Here is a 14,749-nt window from a genome sequence, read left to right as displayed (position 1 = left end):
ATTAACCACTTTAACAGTCTATTGTTTTTCAAGCAATAAATTTGACTACATCTTGGGAAGTTCTGTAAAATTTTTAAAAGTTGATTTAGATAAGTTTTATTAAAATTTAATATTGTATTTTATCTTGATTTCTTTGTAATCTACTCAAAAGTTTTTAAAACTCATAACTCCATAAATAAAATTATCTGTGGCAATTCTTTTTCTTGACTGTCATGAGTCATGATATTCTGACATGAAAATAAACAAAGAAATATAATTCAAAGAACCTAAACTAAAATATTTAAAGCACAAAAGTAGTCAATAAACTTAATGTGTCTTAACCTTGATATTAATACCAAGGTGAGAAAAACTATTAATAGACATTTTAAGAGGATCTTCGAGTACACTGTATAATTTAATGTTTATTCATTTTGAAATGTGACCAACAGTCTTATTAGAAAATGGAAGTATACAATAAACAAAAATCAGTCTACTGGCTAGTGTTTCGAAGTCACTTATACTGCTGAGCTATTGAAAGTCTTTATGAATGTTCTCTAATGGACTTTCATTCAGAAATAAATGATTTGGCAGATGGAGTATTTTCACTCTTGATTTAATATGCTATATTACAGAATTTTTGTTGGTCTGATTCCTTTTTCTATTTTTAGTTGATGGTAGCAGCTGTAGAATTAATTATGGGCACTAACTTTTGAGACAAAATCACATTTAAAATGGAAATGATAACACCTATATTCACTTATTTAGCTGAATGGAATATCAAGAACAATGCCAGAAATGGAAGTTAAGCAGAAAAAGAAAAAAATAATAATAAAAGTTATCTAAGCAACTGAAATATTGATTGAAAGGCCATTATATTATATCTCTGCTTTTCTCTGACAATCTTTTGGACAAAGTCTGACTACTAGTACGTGCTTAACAAGAGCTAAATGGATGATAGTTTATACTTGATGCTAAAGGACTCCTTTAGTTGACTTCCTGGCCCACAGAAAATTAACACCAAAGGTGTATAAGTAGATTAGAGAAGAACAACCTGCTAGGGAAATCTATAGTGGGGCTAGAAAAGGGAGAAAATTTCCCCGTGCTGAGAACAATGGGGAAAATTCGAGAAAAAAAAATAATTTTTAAAATGAAATAGATCTTGGGCTGGCCCGGTGGCTCAGGCTGTTAGAGCTCCATGCTCCTAACTCCAAAGGCTGCCAGTTCGATTCCCACATGGGCCAGTGGGCTCTCAACCACAAGGTTGCCAGTTCAATTCCTCGAGTCCCACAAGGGATGGTGGGCAGCGCCCCCTGCAACTAAGATTGAACACGGCACCTTGAGCTGAGCTCCCGCTGAGCTCCTGGATGGCTCGGTTGGTTGGAGCGCATCCTCTCAACCACAAGGTTGCCGGTTTCGCCTCCCGCAAGAGATGGTGGGCTGTGCCCCCTGCAATTAGCAATGGCAACTGGACCTGGAGCTGAGCTGCACCCTCCAAAACTAAGACTGAAAGGACAACAACTTGAAGCTGAACAGCACCCTCCACAACTAAGATTGAAAGGACAACAACTTGACTTGGAAAAAAGGCCTGGAAGTACACACTGTTCCCCAATAAAGTCCTGTTCCCCTTCCCCAATAAAATCTTAAAAAAAAAAAAAAAAAATGAAATAGACCTAAGACCCACCAAATCAAACAATTTTGGACTACTTAATATAACTTAAAAACATGAGTGTCATCAAAAATAGCATAGACTGAAAATGTACATTAAAATAATGTTCTTGGTTCATCCTACAATGTACCTATATTCAGTGTTCCCATTTAACCCGAAAGATGATTAATACAAATGAATCATACACTGATAATCAGCCTAGTCTTGATGGAAATAACCAACTTGGGAGACAGACAGACTAGATTTTACTCTAAGGTCAGCCATATTCCATACCAGTGCTATCCAGTATAAACACTATGTGAGTCACACATGTACTTTTAAGTATTCTGGTAGTCATAATAAATTCAATAAAAAGAAATAAGTGAAATTACTTTTAATAATATATTTTACTTAATCTAATAGATCCAAAATATTGTCTTTTCAATATGTAATAAATATTAAGAATCATTAATGAAATATTTTACAACTGTGTTGGTATTGAGTCTTTGAATCCAGTGTAAATTTAACTTCAATCAGATGTTAAATTTTCACTGAAATACTTGATCTCTATTTAGACTATATAAAACTTGAAAAAGTAGACTCATATACTGAAATTATTCCACACACATTTAACAGTTTTCTAACAACTGAATTATCAATTTTTAAATTAATTTTAAATTAATTGAAATTAAACACAGTGAAAAATTCAGTTCTTCACTTGCCCTACCCACAAAAAGTGCTGAATAACTGTATGTGGCTAGTGGTCACAGTCTCAAACAGCACTGTCATGCATGGATGTCCTTGGGCAAGATTCTAAAGCCCTAGTGAAAATGGGACAGCAAAACCGAGGATTTGATATATTCATAAAGGGCCTATTTATGTACTCATGACTCAATGAATCAAGGATAAATATTTCCCTATGAAATCATTTACTGTTTTATTGTGAAGAAATTAGTTTTATATGAATTTTATTTACATGGGACATATTGCCATTATTACCTGATGAATATGATGTTAATATATATAATAAATCTCAGGTAATAGTGAAGAAAGCTATATTGATATACACGAGAAACTTATAAATAAGGTGAATATTTGGAGTAACTATTTAGGTTCCTAGCTGCTTATTGTTCTTTTTTGGAAACTTTAATTTGAAGGGAATAATAAAATGTGATATCCTAAGTATAAAGTTTTTAAGCAGACATAAGAAACTATCAGATTAATGATTAACTATATAAAAGGGAAGATTTTCCATTCTGCCTTTCAATTAGAAAAATATATAATCAAATTCTTAATATAGGATACCCCTGGATGGTGACTCTTAAAACTATATGCCTGGGCCTTTATATGATAAGTTATTTACAGTTCTTTCACACATGTATGTATGTAACTATTGAATGGTAGAGATTTTTTTAAAAAGCTATGTTGAATTATATTTAAAAGTTGCATGTAATTCAATTGTGAACTTGTCTCTTGTAACTTTAATGAGTTCTTTAATGTCTTAGCTTTAGTGAAAATTATGCAAGGCAGAAACTAACATGGATATTTCCACAAGAAAATATGATTTTCTAAAAGTACTCCTTTTTCACCCTACTTCCAAAATACTATAAATATTTTATAAATAATGCAATAAACCATTACATAACATTTACAGTATTCAAAAGTTAAAATGAAGATAAAATGTTTTTCTTCACATTAACAGTAAATTTTATCATCTTACACATACATATATTTCCAGATAAATCAACTGTCTGATTTCCAAATTACATATTTCATATCTATTTTCACATTTTATCCATACCTCCTGTTTCTAGGTCTGCAGGGCCTTTACTTTTCCTTGTGCTCCTAGACAAGGAAAATCAGGCGTGGGAAGTTAAGTGACTTACCCAGGGTGGCTTGTTGGCAGTAGAGCTGGAGCCAGAACCCAGGTGGAAAGCCACGCTTTTCTCCACGATTCCTTAGAGCCAAATTGCGAAGTATTTTTAGTAGGATTTCCACTCACTCTGTGTCATTTAGAGCCAATAAATAATGATTTGCAAAAGGCAATAAAATAATGTATTCTACAGAGAAAAAACTGGGCATGGATGGTTTTGCAGAAAGAAATAAAATCACTTAAATTGACCTCATTACTTGAGCTTCTTCCCAGGAAACTTTTCTATATGCATTATTTTTCCTGACTGCTTATATAGCCCTAATGAGTTTATCTTTTCTGTATTATTTTTCTTCTGAACGTTCTTGGGCAGCAGGGTCGCAACGGAGCTGTAAGTGTAGCCATTAGAATCTGACAGCAATCACCGCCCTCACACCCCAGTAACAGGGTTCCCTGCTCTGTGTCTAGGCCATTATGACCCAAAGGCAGTTAAAGTTTGAGAAACACTGCTTTAGAGGGCCCCCTCATGTCCTCTTAGATGCTCCCAGTGGGCTAAGATGCTCCCTTTGGGCAAGGTGGCCACAGCTGGAGAGGAAAGAGCCAACTCCTCCCTTTATTAGACCATAGCCCAGATGCCTGGACCCAAAATGTTCTATGCTAACAGCTCTGAGCCTGCTTCCAGAACCTAGATTGGCTTATTTGCCAAGTCTGTCCTTCCTTCATAGGTCACACCACTGAAATAATCTCCTTCCAGCCCTGAGGTGGCCAAGGATGATTGTTTGTGATGTGTGTGGACCAGCATGGATGTGACAGCTGTGATGCCCTCTTGTGATGGAGGACAGAGGCAGAACTGAGAAATGGTGGGGTTTGTTTCTGAGAACACTAAGGAGTAAGAGATCTAAATTAGAACCTCACTTTCTAGGGTTTTATGAAGCATTATTTGTAAAGGTAAGAGTATATGAGGTATTTTATTTAAAATGTGATTAGTTTGATTTGTTAAATATGTAGATGTATGGTAATATGAACTTCCTCTTATGCTTTTGACCTGAGTCTTAAAAAACCATTAGAGGCAGACCCTGAAGGCAGAAGGTAACTTGAATCCTAATTCAACTATTCAAGTAACTTCATTAGTTAAGCAAACACCCTCTACAGCTTCCTGCTTCTTCCTCTGTAAAAGAGAAGTAATGATAGTTTTGGCCTGTTGAGTTTGGTACATCAGATATCCTGGTGGATGTGGACTATTTAGCCTAGTGCTCAAACACTTTTCTTCCCTAAATATGAAATCACCAATTTTCCTTCTCATGGGTTTAATGCTATTTTTTTTTTTACCACACGATTAATGTTCTAGATAGAAAGAATGTGAAGCAAGCTCCATTTAGTTCAGAGTGCATCCTTTCTGGGCCCCAAATGATATGTTAACTGACAATCAGTCTTAACCTCCAGCTGACTGAACACATCTTCATTGTGACTGAGTAGTAGAACTAGGGTAATGATACAACAACCTCCGTTTCCTTCCTATTTTGGGGGGACCAAAAAAGAAAAAAAGAAAAAAAAGCATCTAAGGCAAGAGTGAAAGACATGGAAAGTTCTCTCTTCAGTACTGGTTCTGAAGTGCTATTAGTTCTATCAGAGTTTCCATACTTTCTTCTTTCTGTAAGTAGGGAATCTGGGAGATCTGAAGCCCATGTAAGATCCAAGAATCATAAGGGAGAGGAAAAATGTTCCTAGTGAGATGGGAGTTGAGTGAAATATCCAAAGAGAGGAATAGTAGATACAAGGAATGCGACAGGCGAAATCAGGAGAATGAAGAATCTTCTGAGCTAACTTAAAGAAAGAGGGTAGGTAGAGCTGCCAAGTTACTCTCCAGGGAGAAGTGACAGTGTCCCTCTGAGGGAGTGAGACCACGTGTGGGGAGGAGAGAGGGGGAGAGGGTACAGGTCTTCACTTATTTTCTGTTTGTTTGTTTGTGTGTGTGTGTCTGCAGAGGCTGCCAAGTGTGGGTTTAGAATTTTGGTATAGGTGATAGTTATTTCAACATTCATGAGCCAGGGGAATCCTAAATTATGCAATTCTAGCACAAAAATCTTTACAAGGAAAGGTTTTATTTATTTTTCATTTTATAAAGAAATGTTAAATGCTAGTGAAAAATGTGTTTTTATATATTTCACCAAAGATATTTTAATAAGCTTTTTTTCCCTGTCATCTTGGATTTTTCTCATATTGAACTGAACTCTCATTTCAAGGAATACTTATAGTTTGAAATAAGATTATCCCTGTGTGACTATAGCATTAATCATTGTCATACATTAAAGTGTTAAATAATATTTTAAGCATAATCTTTGGATTAAGATTTGTATAACAACCCACTTGGGTTTGAGAAACACTTGCTTCGTGTTGCATCTGGAATTTAAACTTGGAATTTTCATTAAACTGGGCACTAATTCAAGATGCCTATTATTTAGAGTATTTCCCCCCACATTTAATATATCATATGTGCGAAATTTAGTCCAGGACATTGGCCTTGTTTCTCAACTATGGAAAGTATATCATCAGAAAACAAATCAATGAGCTTATCAATCATGAGAAAAAAAATCAGTGGTAATATACCAACCTTTTCCCCATAAATGTGTAGACTTCTTTCCTGTCTGTACCCACAGAGAACTACTCCCATCACCCTGCCGAGGTATTTAAAGGTAGAGCTGAAACACTGGAAAGGTGGTCTCAGTAATGTTCACTGAACACTGAATTAATGAGCACTGGAACCATGCTGTTCTGAAATTGTTATTATATTAGGCAATAAACATCCTGATTTGAAACCATTTTCAATGGGGCCTTCTACAGCTTGGAGCAATGTGTTTCCTAAAACTTTTACAGAGGAATGAGGAAGTATGAGTCTCACCCCATTTTTAAATGTTTATTTTTTCTCTACATAATAATAAATGTTATTAATTTCAGTAAATACTACTAAAACTATTTACTAATATGTGTAACCAATGATACTATTTTCTAATAACCATTATATTTAATATATTTCTTATTATTGTCAAATTACTTATTCTGGCAAACTGTTGTCCAGTATAGTTTTACCACCGAGTACTCACGATGTAGATATTCAAATGGCTAGTAAACCCATGAAAAAGTATTGATTAGTGATTGGGAAAGTGAAAATTAAAATATAGGAAGATACTACTACACTCCCTCAAGAATGATACAAATTCAAAAACACTTAGCAGTATCAAGTATAAGAATTCTCACTCACTGCTGGTAGGTGTGAAAACTGATACAAATATTTTAGAAAGTTGTTTGTAATTGTCTACAAATGTTATAAACATGCATATTCTGTGTTAAATAACCAACAGAAATGGGTGTGCTTGTGAACAAAAGATATGCATGAGCACGTTGATAGCAGTGTTATTTACAACAGCATTAAACAACAAAAAACACCAAATATCCATTTATCCAAGGATAAACGGATGCATAAATTATGGTATATGTGTGGTTGAATTTTAGAGACATAGTAGTGGGTGAAAGAAGCCACACAGACAAGAATGCATACTATCTGGTTTCATTTATAAACATGTTCTTCCACAGAATAAACTAGAGTATTAGAAATCATGACAGTTATTACCTCTGGGAAAGAGGTAAGAGGTGAGGATTGGGAAGAATCTACTGGGGAATTTCTACTGTAGTCATACACTAGAGGTCTGACAATTAAGTTTGCGAACTTGTTGCAAAGATGTTGCTAACCTTTTTGATATCAGAGGGATTATTCATTATGAATTCGTACCAACTGGACAAACAGTTAACCAAGTTTACTATTTGGAAGAGCTGAAAAGGCTGCATGAAAAAGTTAGATGAAAATGACCTGAACTTTTTGTCAACAATTCATAGCTCTTGCATCACGACAATGCACCAGCTCACACGGCACTGTCTGTGAGGGAGTTTTTAGCCAGTAAACCACTAACTATTGGAACACCCTCCCTACTCACCTGATCTGGCCTCCGATGACTTCTTTCTTTATCTGAAGATAAAGGAAATATTGAAAGGAAGACATCTTGATGACATTCAGGACATCAAGGGTAATAAAACGACAGCTCTGATGGCCATTCCAGAAAAAGAGTTCCAAAATTGCTTTGAAGGGTGGACTAGGCACTGGCGTAGATGCATAGCTTCCCATGGGGAGTACTTCGAAGGTGACCATAGTGATATTCAGCAATGAGGTATGTAACACTTTTTCTAGGATGAGTCCATGAACTTCATTGTCCAACCTTGCATGTACTCTACTTTTCACTTATGCATTGAGCTGTGAATTTATGTGTTTTGTACTTTTCTGAGTGTATTGCCCATTGTATTACTTTCCCAGGACAGCCATAACAAAGTACCACAAGTGGTGGCTTAAAACAACAAGAACCTTCTCACAATTCTGGAGGTTGGAAGTCCAAAATCAAGGTGTCAACAGAGCCACAATGCTCTGAGATGGGGTGAATCCTTCCTGCCTCTTCCGAGCTTCTGGTGGTGGCTGCTGATACTTCATGTTCCTTGGCTTGCAGCTGCATCGCTCTAATCTCTGTCTATTATTTCATGTTGTTTTTACTTTGTGTCTCTGACCTCACATCAGCTTCGTATAAAGACACCAGCCATACTGGATGAACTAAGAGCCCACTCAACTCCAGTATGATATCATCTTAACTACATCTTAACTAATTATACCTGTAAGGATGACCCTGTTTCCAAATAAGGTCATGTTCTGAGGTGCTTGCAGTTAAGACATCAGCATGTCTTTTTCAGGGGACACCATTCAACCTGTAACACTCACAAAAAGTTGAGGGGCTTTTAATCTCATTACCTAGCTGTTAATTTTATTATATACACTTTCAGGTTCCTCTTTCCATATCTATTCATAAGTCATACTACACAGTGTTTTGGATCTGTTTTTTGTTTGTTTGTTTTTTCACTTAACAATACATTGTAAAGAACTTTCAAAATTATCACACTGTCTGCACCATATTAATGCTATATAATATACCCTTTTAGGAACTACATAATGTTTTAAACCAGTTTTATATTCTTGTAAACGGGGGTATTTTCTAATTTTTTTAATGATATCAGCACTTCTGACAGGAGCTTCCTAGTAGCTCAATCATTGAATATATACATAACTATTTTTTGAAGTAAATTCCTACATGTAAAAATGTGTGGAAGTAATGCACAACTATGTCTTTTGATAGTCATTAACCAATAGGAGTCTAGTATTAGGTTGGTGCAAAATTAATTGCTGTTTAAACGGTTAAAAATTGCAAAAAACGCAATTACTTTTGCTCCAACCTAATATATTTGTATCCATTTCCATTGCTGTCAGTGGGGTGTGAGAATGCCTGATCTTTACACCCACCCACTTCAACAACCAGTGTTATATCTTTTTTCTTTTTTACCAATTTTTTATAAGGAAAATGTCATCTATTTTAATCCACATAATGGTTACTTTTCAAAACTTTCCTGCACATATATATGCAACTCGAAGGTTCATTCTTCTTTGTATACTATTGCCTATGCTTAATTTGGAAAGTTGGAAGGAAATTCTTACCACCAGATCTATCATTTAAAATAATTCTTAGGCTTTTTATTTTTATGGACCTAACCACTATAGAAATAAAATCAGAATTGTCAAAAGATTATCAATTAAGGCATCTGAATTTATCAAATGAAGACATAAAATACAAACCAATTTTTAAAAAAAACTAGTTTTTTTTACCATTACTTTTTAAATGATGAGCTGGGTTTTTTTACAAAGAAAAGAAATGGAATGGTAATTTCAAATTAAAAGATATTCATTACATTGTATAAATATTGTTTTAATAAAGCCTAATATAATTGTTCTTGTTTTTCTTATACTTTGACAGACAATTGAACATTTCTTTGGGGACTAGTAATGCTTCTTAAATTGGTAAGGATTATTTTAAGGCAACTATACCACTGGCCAGCAGGTCAAAGTCTCACAATGGCAGGTCACTTGAGAGGTCTGTCAGACTGGAGTTTTGGAAGTGATTGGTAGTTTCCTTTAGGTGTTATAAGTATGATAGGATGATACATTTGGAGTGGGATGTTGTCAGTCACGGCTATGTATGAGTATGTATATTTGTTCTTAGTATATTATGGTATCTGAATCACTCAGAAAAGTCTAAATGTCACTGGATCCTGAATTTAGATCTCTGAATAACAACGAATGGAGCAAAGAGCAAAGTCTCAGCTTGGAGCGTCTCAGCAAAGTCAACTCCTTAAGCCTTGCTTCTCTGTTCACTTGGAAAGCATTCTTAAAAACGTTTGGCTTTCCCAAGGCAGATATCAAAGTCTGTGCAGATGCCATACTGTAGGTGTCCCAAAGCTGCACAAGGAACTGCCCAGCAGGATTTATTTTCACTCTCACTTTTAAACTTCACTGTGTAAAATTGTGTTACCACTTCATGTGTTCCCTAGATTTTTTTTCAGCTTTTGCCACTTACAAAGAGGGAGTATCTTTTCCAATGCGAATTGCCCTTCATTCTGTGATTAGCAAAACATTTATAGACAAAAGGAAACAGTTCTGGTTACTGCTTTTTATCCTCCTCAGCTTTTATTTGACCTCTTGCCAACTGACTCTCCTATTACCATCTTTCAAAATAATTCAAGGTATTGTGGTTTATGCCAAAATCAACACAAAAGTAAGGCACAGTATATTCCATTTGGGTTGATAATGCAATAAGATATTGTTGTTTTTCTTCTGTCTATATATGGCCTTGCATTTAAGCACTTTAGCCCTCACAGGTCCAGCCAAATCATCTGTCCTAAAATAGGTTTCTTTTTCCTTTGGATGTTTCTTCGGATATCCCTTTGGTATTAAAATGTGTATTCCAAGAAGTGCTGTAAATTTTAATTCAGCATTTATTCAAATGGAGGACAAAATTTTCCCAATCTTTATACTCTCTTAGATCAGTTCATTATGAGTCAAGTCCAGTGTTGTCCTGGTGACAGGAACATGCGAGGTGCACAATAGATGATCACTGATGAACTAGAAACTATTTTACTGATTCAGAGGAAGAGATTTTATATAAATTCAATTTTACCCCACACAAAAAGACACCCAAAACACCTATAACCAAGAAAGTACATAATAAAATTCACTATTAGGTCAATGTTTCCTATGTGATGCCTGTAAAGCACATTTAGCAAAGGCTTAACCTTACATGAAATCATGTTGATATATGGCACTCAAACATCAAGTCTGTTAAAAAGTCAGCCCTTGCACTTGGAATAACTTCTTCCAGGTTGAGTATTCCTTTCCTCAAAACCACAAGAAAAGTTACAACATTTGCTGCATATGGATTTATAACATTTAGCAAAAACTAAATATTATTTTTAAACTTGAAGAATGGGAGAGGGCTAGATGGCAATTTCACAACAGCACCTTGAGAAGATAAACACAGGGTTATTGTTATTTCCACTTCCCTTCACCTGTAGTCAGGGAAGTGATTCCCGTGACATTCAGAACTTGCTTTGTGTCCTGGGACTAGGGCAGAGTAGGAAGGGCTGGCCACTGAGCACCACACTCTCCAGTGCTCTGTGCTACTCCAGACAGCACGTGGGGACAGTTGTAAACCTTCATCATACCACTTTATTTAAGCCAATATGTCCACCATTTGCAAGTGGGGCATTGTGTTTAGGATATAATGGAGAATTGAGGTAGGGTGCTTAGATTTGTTTAGCTGTGTATTAGTTATTTAGATTGATTAGTTTCATGATATGGAAATCAATCTGTCACTCCTCATTACAGTTTATCTTTAGTGTCTAATTAAATAAATTTCCTCTCCAGCTCCTATTTCATGTCTATCCTTCAAACACATCTGAACTGCAAATGGAAAATGTCATCTCATAAAAATAGCTATATACTTTAGCTAAAATGAAATTTATAATTGTATGATTTTATTCTTGTTTATAATTATGCTCACATATACAAAATCTGATAATAATAATAATACTATTTCAGGTGCATGTCAGAATGAGACAGCTAAAATCCCTACCTTTAGCAGCTTATAATTTCTGGGCTATGCTTCCAGATACCAAAATCTCTTAAACTAGTTTATAATTTGTGAGCATTTATGACATCTTAAGCTAATTTGTATTATTTTGTAATTAAACAATTTAATCAATTTATATACAAAGTTAATGAATTTATTAGAAAAAAATCTACTCTGGACGCCATCAGATGGTTGGTAGCAAAATTGGTCCTGACATATTAAACATAAATTTTATTTTGATGGTTGAAAGAATGTTCTCTATTCAAACAAGCATAGGATTCAGAAAATGTCTGCCTGGGTTTGAATGTTGGCTCTGCTACATATTACTGTGTGAGTCGGAGAAGTCCTTTTGCTTCTCAGTTCTTTGGCTTCCTCACCTAATAAATTAGGCAATGATAGTTATGTTCTCATAGGGTTGATTGTTGGGAGGACTAAGTAAGATAGTAACTGGAAAGTCCTACTATCTTATCTGACTCATAGTTCCTCAATCAAAGCTTTTACCATTATTATGTGTTTAGGCAATTGACTTAAGATAAAACTCAGGGAGAACTGAATACAAATGAGGTTATACTCATCTGTCATTTGTCAAAAATGGTTGGTTTGTTTTGTTTTATTTTTGTTTTTTTGGTATCATCTAGGTTTTAGACTCTGCTGAAAACTTACATACAAAGAAATAAAAATCAGATATGTAATCAGAAAGGAGGAGATTGATATTCAACATATACTTAGATAAGAATCACACATGCTATAAATGAAGAAATACAGATTTATTTTCTTTTGTTTCATCTTAAATTACTGAAATGTATACCCTTTTATTTTAGTTTTCACCAAAAGGATCAAGATCTACTCAGGTTATTTGTGGAAAATGTATTTACCTAAATTTTTGGAGGTATTTAAGGAAAGCCACAGTGGAAGACATGAGGTTCTCGTCTCAACTTTACTTATAAGACTCAGATGCTTCAGTTTTATAAGACACAGTAGAAGAAAGTGAAACAATTATATTTCCTGCTTGATGGTTCCATGAATTGTAATCTCTTTTTTGAAGTGTATCTCATAATGACTTTTAGACAATTTTAACCGTCCTGTGCCTCAGGAGTTAAATATGGAGTAGGGTATTATGCTTTATGCTTTCATATATGAATACTGTCCATGATGAAAGATGCCTAATGAAAACAAATTATTTTATTTAGTTCAACTCCCTGAAGTAAGACCTGATTCTAAGAGAAAGGATAACTATGCAAAATGTAAAAAAGAAAAAAAAAGGATTAGTTTACTATGATGACCCCAAATTCTTGTTATGTCTAAAAAGATCAATGATGTAGAAATAGGATCCAGCCCATCCCCTGGCTTTTCTCTTTTTACATATAAAACAAATCAGCACATCTGTACTCTTGGCTTTCAGTGACAAACTCAGAATAGATCTAAATTACAAAAGCAATTAGGGTTCAAAAGAAAAGAGCTGTCAGGTTGGGAAAACCCTCAACTGTGTTACTCTCCTTTAAAAATCCTGCTTTTGCTAAGTGATACCTCAGCTTCATTAAGAAAACATTAACTATCCTGCCTAAATTAATTCCTACTACCCCAAGAATACACTTAGTTCCTTACTGGTTGAGTGTGTTTTTTCATATTATATTTGTTTAATTTAAATAATGTATTTGGAGGACATTTAAAATAGTGGAGTAGATAAACATTGTGCCTGCTTCTTTCCATGAACACATTAAAATTACAACTAAATAATAGAAAAATCAACCTGGAAAACCATTTGAAGTCCGGCTGAAGAGTTTTATAACTAAGGATATAAAGAAGAAGCAATGTCAAGATTGGTAGGAGGGGCACAGACGTAAACCAGATTAGTCCCCAAGCTCCATGTGATGGTTGAAAATACTTTGGCTGTGGAAGTATCCCCCAGAGGAGCAAGGGACCCCAGACCTCCACACCAGGCTCTCCAGCCCAGAGTACTGGTGCCAGGAAGAGGAGCCCCCACAATATCTGATGGTGAAAAACAGTGGGGATTCCAACCATCCAGGTGGGACAGAAAGCTGTGAGAAACCCGAACGATCTCTTAAATGAATGGCACACAAACTTACTCACTTGCACGCACTCACCTTGGGTTCCAGCTGAGGGATGATGATTCAGGAGGCATCAGAGGCATACAGGGAGTAGACTGAGGTATGTAGTTTGAGACAAGTGCTATAGGGCAGTCTCCATTTTCCCTGTGGAATGCTCCTCCTGTGCAGCAAGGCAGGCAGCCACCATCTTAATGTGTTGAGCTTGTTTATGGCCAAACCTGAATCTGATTGGTCAGATGAGCTCTGGGGCTCCACCCTGCTGACTCATTGGGATCCTGCCCTTAAAAACTCCCCCAATGTTGGATGCACTTTCTCGGCCAGCAGCCAGCTCTGCCCACATTGTACTGTTTCTTGGAAAACTATCCAGAGTCCATGGACTCCCGGTGGGCGACAGCTGGTCTCACTGTGCTCTGAGACTTTTCCTGAGTAGTTCCAGGCTCATCACTGGCACCAAACCAGAATGTGGGGACAGAGTCCCAGAGAGCAGTATCTAGGCTCTCGACCTCATGTGGAAAGGTGCTGGCTTGGGTAGTAGATGGCCATCAGCTGTGACTAGTTGGCCATCAGCTGTAAACAGTTAGACATTAGCCACTAATATAACTGCTGTGGCTACTCTAGGGAGTTAGTTCGTTGGCAGAGAAGGGACAGCAGATTGAGGCTCCTGCTTCCTGTGTCTCCAACCCAGCCGCCAGTTAGAATATAGTGGTATGACTCACCTATCTATGGCTCTGTTGGTATTCGTTTTCGGCCTCACCACATCCTGCGGGGAGGAGGACCAGAGCCCCTGCATGACACAAAGTCTACATTAACCTGGTAAACATAACTCTTCCCACTTTAGCGACTGCCTGAGAATCTGCCTCACCAACTTGCACACTAAATGAGGCTTTATCAGTAGCTAAACTTTAAGGGAACCGGCAGGTGGCAGAAGTCCTCCAGGTGTCCTGGCTTTTTGCCGAGCTACCCCAGGCCCAGTATTGGTGGTAGCCATCTTCTGTACACAGCATGGCCCTTCCCATATGCCTACAGGTTTAGCACAGGCAGTGAAAAACTGCAGATTGTACTCTGACCAAGTAGTTCCCAGGTGGTCACAGGCAGTGGGTGATTTAGGCCTGCACTGAAGCCCCTCCCAAGATGC

The 14,749-nt window shown here is 36.3% G+C and overlaps 1 protein-coding gene across 1 annotated transcript in view; it reads right to left on the bottom strand.

Moving 5' to 3' along the window:
• Window positions 1–13,789, bottom strand: part of VEGFC (vascular endothelial growth factor C) — a 190,756-nt gene extending 176,967 nt beyond the window's left edge. Inside the window, exon 1 of the mRNA XM_074329888.1 lies at window positions 13,651–13,789. The gene's annotated coding sequence lies outside the window, so the exon portion shown is untranslated. The remainder of the gene's footprint in view (window positions 1–13,650) is intronic.
• Between the last annotated feature and the right edge of the window lie 960 nt (window positions 13,790–14,749).

The sequence above is a fragment of the Rhinolophus sinicus genome, linkage group LG04 (assembly GCF_036562045.2).
Source record: "Rhinolophus sinicus isolate RSC01 linkage group LG04, ASM3656204v1, whole genome shotgun sequence".
Lineage (NCBI taxonomy): Eukaryota > Metazoa > Chordata > Mammalia > Chiroptera > Rhinolophidae > Rhinolophus > Rhinolophus sinicus.
The sequence above is the reverse complement of the archived record's forward strand: the minus strand, read 5'-3'. Positions and strand labels throughout refer to the sequence as shown.